We start from the raw sequence: 6,947 nt of genomic DNA, 5'->3' as shown, positions 1-6,947 counted from the left end.
CCACAGTGGGTGGGCATGGATTTTTGGGGCAGGAGCGCACTGACCCAGGGCACCAGGAGCCAGGCTGGCTGTTTCCCGCCCCCTCCCAGTCTGCTCCCTGGGATGTCCGTGGGGCAACTAGCCCTGTCACTGTGCCCCCCATGCCTGCTGAGCCCCCCAGATGAGACAGGTCTTTGGGGATGCCAGTGAGTTGAGGTCTCCACACCTCTCTGGAGCCTTGTCTCACTGTGGCTGCAGGAGTTCTGGGGTCGGCCGAGGTCAACCATTCCTGCCCAACCACCACCCGCTTCTCTGCCCCCTCCACTTAGGCCCATCAACTCCCACCTTCACCCCACCCAGTCCCCTTTCCTTCCCCTCTCCCTGCCCTCCCCTCTCCCTTCCCTCCCTTCACCCTCCATTCCCCCTGTGCCCATGGGGGCCTCTGTTCTCATGGGGGACCCACTGCTCATGGGGCCCTGTGCTCACGGGCCGTGTTTTCATGGGGGGCTCATGTGCCTCAGCACCTTGTTTGGGGAGTATGGCTTTGTCTTTTGGTCAGGCTTTAGTCCCCCTGGTTGCCTGGCCTGGAGTTGGGGAGGCATGTGTCCCACTCCAGTCCCCATCTGCAGCCCCACATCCCTGCGTTGTTCCTCTGTCCCAGGTCTGAGGCCTTGATTTGGGGAGCAGCTCTGGTGCGGTGAACAGTGGGAAGAGCTCTGGGCCCTTGGTACACCTCTGTGCGAGTTGGGGCCATTGCAGGCTCATGAGAGCCTGGTGGGGGCCCGCTGGTGTGCAGAGCTGTGGGTCACCCATGTCAAGCAGCTGGTTCATTTTGGGGTTTTCAGCATCTCTTCCATGTCAGGTCCCCTCTGACTCAGCCAAGCCCCTCTCCTGCATTTGCCTTGATTTGGGGCTGGATCACACATGGCAGTGGGCTCCTGGCAAAGACACTCTGTCCGGGTACACCTTCCACGTGTCCTGCTCTCCCCACTCCAGGTGCTGTTGTTTAGCAAAATCCACAGCCCTTTCCTCTGAAATCCTTAGAGCTTCTGCCCCAGACAGTAATGCCACGTTACAGTGAGGTGTTTCCACATTTACTAGGAAGAAAAAGTACAGTGTGAATTTGGCCATAAAGAAAGAGTATTTTTAATTGTGGTAAAAAGCATGAAACACAAAATGTACCCTCCCAGCAGTATTTAAGCACATTTTAGGACCATTGACTGTATCCTACTGTTGGGGAACAGATCTCCAGAGCATTGTCATCTAGTAGGGCTGAACTCTGTCCCTATGGAACGGCTCCCCACTCCCCTCCCCAGACCCTGGCAACCGGCCCCTGCTTTTGTTTCTGTGATTTAGATGATGGCAGGTATCCCCTATGAATGGAATCACACAGGACTTGTCCCTCTGTGTCCAGCTTGTTACACTCAGCATCATGTCCTCATGTTGTGACATGTGATGAGATTTCTTTCTTTAAGGCTGAACAGTGTTCCTCTGTGTGTTTGGGCCGTGTTTCCTTTGCCCATTTGCCAGCGGGCACTTGTGTTGCTTCCACGGCTTGGCCACCACTGTGAATAATGCTGCAGTGAACACGGCTGTGCAGACGTCTCTGAGATCCCGCTTCCAGTTCTTTTGGACATGTACCCAGAAGTCTCATTGCTGGGTGATGATGGTAATTGTATGTTCAGTGTTTTGAGGAATCACCATACTGTCTTCCACAGCAGCTGCACCATTTTACATTCCTGCCAGCAGTGCACACGGCCTCCAGTTTCTCCACCTACACTTGTCTTTTGGTTTTTGATAGTGGTTATCCTACTGGGTGGAAGACGCATCTCACTGTGGTTTTGGTTTGCTTTTCTGTCATGATGACAGGTGTTAGCACCTTTTCATACGTCTGTTGGCCAACTGTGCTTCTCATTGGAGAAATGTCTCTTCTTGTCCTTTGTCCACATTACAGGTAGGCTGCCTGGGCTCCCACGTCTCCTGCGGGTCTCCTTCCCACTGAGCGGCTTGTTTCCACTGTGCAGAGCTTCTCAGTTCGCTGTGACCTCCTTTGTCTAGTGTTACTGTTACTTGTGCTTAAATGTCCTTTTGATCACCTGAGATAAAGGCAGGTGTGACTGCACCAAGTTCATCACATTCATCTCAAAGGAATCGACACCATTAGTTAGCTAAGAATGCCTTATCAAGCATGAACATACAATGTTTGCTGAGAATTTTTGTTGTTTATTTTGACATAATGATAGCCTTTTAGAAGGGCAACAATAGGTCACCAACAGATCTTAGGCATCGTCCATTCACAGTCCCCAAGTCTCAGCATTTTATGTTATCTTTATGCCGCATCAGAGCACAGAGGAGGGCATGCTGTCTCCCTGGCTATGTTTTCATGTCTGCAATAACACATATTACGTAATCCAGATGGCTTCTAACAGCAGAGATTTATCTTCTTTCGGTTCTGGAGACCACACGTCCAAACTCAAGGTGTGGGCAGGGCCACGCTCCCTCTGCCAGCTCCAGAGGAGGCTCCTGGCTTCTTCTAGCTCCTGGGGGGCTCCAGGTGGCCCTGTGAGTGTGGCCACATCCCTCTCGTCTCTGCCTCTGTGTCCACATGGCTTCTCCTCTCTGGGTCTCTCCTCTTCTGACTCCTATAAGGGTACCAGTCACTAGATTACTGGTCACTCTCATCCAGGATGAGCTCACTCAGAGTTTGCAGTTAATCCCATCTGCAAATACCCTTTTCCCAAATAAGGTCCCATTCACATGTTCTGGGGGAATATCTTTGGGGCCCAGAAAATGACGCTTTATTTTAGGAGATGACCAGGGCCCTATATTGACTGGCACTGCCAGCAACTGTGTGGGATGGGGGTGGGGGCAGAATGAGGACCCTGGCAGCACCTTGATGGGAGGGATCAAGGCTGGGCTCAGTCAGAAAGTGACTTTCTACCTTGAGGCTCATGAAAGCACTTAGGCCACCCTTTCTCTCAGCAAAAGGGACCTAGCGCTGAGTCCAGAGTAGTTACCTCAGGAAGCATCTTCTGGAATCTTGCCATTAATAGCATTATGGCACCAATAATTACAGGTATAGAAGAATCAGTCACTGGACAAAATGACAGCACTGTCACTTTAGGCTCAGCAAGGCTGAAGCAGGAGTGTTTGAAGCCGGAAAGCTTGGACAATTGAGAAAGATGGTTGTCAAGGAAAGGGAGCCCAGGCCTGTTAAGGTTTGTCAAGGAAACTTCTCAGAGCAGAAAGCAGGAATTGGGGAGCTGGACTCCCTGTGGTCCTCCTAAAGGTGCCACTGCTTTTAAGCAACATTATCTGAATGATGATCTGAGAGTCATCTTTTCAGTGTGGGCTCTGGTTTCAGAACTGCAGGTTAAATCAAGCCTTATTTTCTGTTACAGTTGGAGACAGGTTGCAAAGCACCTTTCTTTTTAGGACCAAAGGCTCCTACTGCAACAGAGAGTGCCAGCACAGGAGGGGCTGAGAGGTCAAGGACCACTCCCTCCACACGTGCACCTGGGGCAGGTGGGTCTCAGAGTCCCACTGCATCCATCTTGTTTTTCCTTCTTCCTCCCGGCTGGAGGGTTCCGGCCAGCAGGGGATATAGGGCTGCCAGCGTGACCATGTGGGAACCGCATCCTTCATCCTAAGACCTGGGCTGGCAGAGGCCCTCATCAAGCCCACCCAGTTCCTCATAGGAAACCTAGAGACATGGTGCCCACCCTGCTGGTGGGGATGGGCTGAGAAGTGCAGTGTAGACACCAGCAGAAAAATGGAAACAGGCTCAGGCCAGCACCTGCAAGGCTCCCCCACAATGGGATCACCTGGATGCATGTGCAGTCTTGGGGCCTGTGAGCTACACACTACTATGGATTCCAATGTTCACTGCTCTGGAAATCCAGTTTTCCAGGACACTTGCAAAACAAAGTCATGATTTTTTGGGTCTGTGCAGATCCAAGCAGACACTGGATGCCAGGTGGCACAGGCTTCAGGAGTTAGCAGGGGATGTTCCATATGCTGAGCAGCAGTTCAATGAGCTCCCCTTTATGTCTCTGTTCTTCCTTACTCTCTGCTGCCTGCAAGGCAGCTGTCATTCCCTGATACTCAGGTTTTAATGAATTCCTCACCTCATACTCTGACTTCCCTGCATCTGCAAACCAAATTCCTCCCCAACAGGAGTGACAGAGATAGCTTGCATTAGCATCCAGGAGTTGGTGTAACAAATACCACAAACAGGAAATCAGTGTCTCACTAAAGCATGAACTGGAGGCATTGGCAGTATGGGGCTTTCTAAGGGCTTTCAGGGAGAAGTGTGGGTGCCTCTGTGCTCCCTGTGGGACCACTGGGTGTTTCTGGGCCTATAGAGGGTCATCTCATTGAGTCCCCCCATTATCCTCCCCCTATATTTGCCCATGTGTGATGGGTGGAGGCCAGACTGCAGCAAGGCTGGGACTAGAGCACCCAGGCTCCGAGCACTTTGTTGCCATTCCCTGGAGGACTGGGAAGGACTCAGGACAACTCCTGCCTTCCTCCTGCGGCTCCCTCACCCTCAGCCCCGTGCTCTTCGCCGGGCTCCTGGACTGCGGGTGCTGGCGGAGCTACCGTCACCAGGGCGGCGGGGAGGGAATTCTAGGGGTTAGGGTTAGGGTGCGGGTCAGAGAGCAGGTACTGGTCAGGGTACGGGTTAGGGTATCTGTGGGAGCTGCATGTGCTCAGTGGACCACGCAGGGGAATGTGTGTGTGTGTGTGTGTGTGTGTGTGTGTGTGTGTGTGTCACAGTCTGTGTTGCCAATCTGAAAAGAAACACCTGCAGAGAGGCAACCTAGAGTTTAGTTGGGATCACATAATTTCAGTTTGGAGAGCACAGATTCAGGTAGGTACCCAAATAGTGTTCCCAGTTGCAGGGTGAAAACAAGGGGTTCTATGAGAAAAAGGAAGGTGGGCAGTCAGATGAACTAAAAACAGAAAATAACTTTCAATGGGTGTCATAACAAGCCGATCTACTCTGTGTGACATATTGGCCACTGAGTCTATCTTGTGGAAGTCCACATCCATCACACTTCTCATCAGATGCCTGTCCTCTTGCTGGCCACTCAAACGATGGCTGTTTTGCACATTCCAAACGTTTTGGCCCACTTCAGACAAAGGTGGGTGAGGCGGCTTCTCGCCAGCTGCCGCTCCACCTACGTTCTGACACGGCTCCAGTAGTGACCGTCTTTCACAATGTTCACACGCCTAGCTATAAAGATTTGTGTGTGGAGCTTCCCACATCCACACCAAGCTGCAGGTCTCCAGCCTGATCCATGATCGCATAGATCTTGTAACCTTCTCCCCTTGCTTACCGGTAACTTCCGCCTCCAACAGGGAGAAACCTGGCTCCGACTATCTGTCACTTACCTAATCCACTGCTCATCCCAGATTACAGATGTAGTGTTTTCAGGGTTGTCAGTAAGGACCTGCATTGAAATAGCTGATAAAACACAGTCCCCTATCTGTGTACAGCACATTTTCCCTTTAGTCTACAGATTCTGTTCATTTCCCAGTTTCCTTAGGTCTTACCACCAGCAGTGAGTTTTCTCCCAGACATTTCTAATAGTTAGATTCTTTGTTAAATTTTGTATTCCACCCTTGGACACTCTCACATCCTAACTGACTTAATTTGAATAGATTATGATTTAATTGTTGGGCTCTAAGGATCTATGGGTTTAGATAAACACATAGTGGTCAGTGTCCCTCACTGGAGGGTCCCATGGGACACTCCAGACTCCCCACCATGACCTGTTTACCGCCTCCATAGCTGTGCCTTGTCCAGAGCGTCATGTACACGGGGTCCCACAGTGTGTGGCCTCTTCAGGTTGGCTCCTGTCACTTAGCATCATGCAAGCAGATTCACCCACGTCTCTGCACGGGTTGGCGGTTCCTTCCTTTCTGTTGCTGAATAGTTTCCATTCCTTGTGTAAGGGAGGCAGAATATCCCCCCTGCCCTTCTCGGTTCCTGCCTGAGACAGCTGCTCCGCCTGCCCACAATAAAGAATGCTCAACAGGAGAAAAGCAGACAGAAATGTAATGACATGTGTACTTCCCGTGTGCATGGGAGATACCCAGGAACACTGAGTAGCTCCCCAAAATGACCCAAGTTACCACCTTGAAAGCTATCTTCAGCTAAAAACCAGAAAGGTGTTAGGGAAGGAGGGAAGTTAGGTTACTGGGAGGTTATCAGGCAAAATAGGATAAACACAAGTGCATGGTTGTCATGCAAATTTGAGCCGAGGCCAAACTCCACTGATAAAAGTTTCTAGAGATTTGGTTATCCTTCCATTCCCAGTACAGAGGGAGGCACCCTTACACATGTGGATTTCCTGCATAAAAGCAAATGCTCCTCATAACAGGGCAACTTTTCAATTTCCAGAGATTATCCTCTGCTTTTAAAAATAGTTAATCAGCCGAACATAATCCTGTGCCGAAGAGGCACAGTCTGCTCCCCTTCCCGTGGGTGTACCACAGTTTGCGTATCCGTTCATCTACTGGAGAACATTCTGACATCTCTAAGTTTTTAGCCATTGTGCTGCTGCATAAAATTTGCATTATGATTATGGTTGGGACAGTGTTTCAAAACAGTTGTCTAAATATGGGAGGTGCACTTATTGGATCCTCAGGTGAGAATCTTTTTCTAATGGTAAAATGTTTTTTAATGGTTCTTTTTTGTTTTATGGATTTCTGTATATCTTGAGTACGAATCCTTTATCAAATACGTATTTTGAAAATATTTTCTCCCAGTTTCCGTCTTGTCTTTGGGTTCTCCAAACAAGGTCTTTTAGAGTAGAAAATTTTAATCACCCACGTGATTAGTTATTTTATTTTGTGGATAGACTTTTGGTGTTGACTGTCAAAAGTCATCAGCAAGATTGTGTAGGTTTTCTAGCTTTTAACTAAAATTTTTATAATTTTACATACATCTAAAATTTGTC

This window comes from Manis javanica, chromosome 3, assembly GCF_040802235.1.
Source record: "Manis javanica isolate MJ-LG chromosome 3, MJ_LKY, whole genome shotgun sequence".
NCBI lineage: Eukaryota > Metazoa > Chordata > Mammalia > Pholidota > Manidae > Manis > Manis javanica.
Note: the sequence above shows the minus strand (reverse complement) of the source record.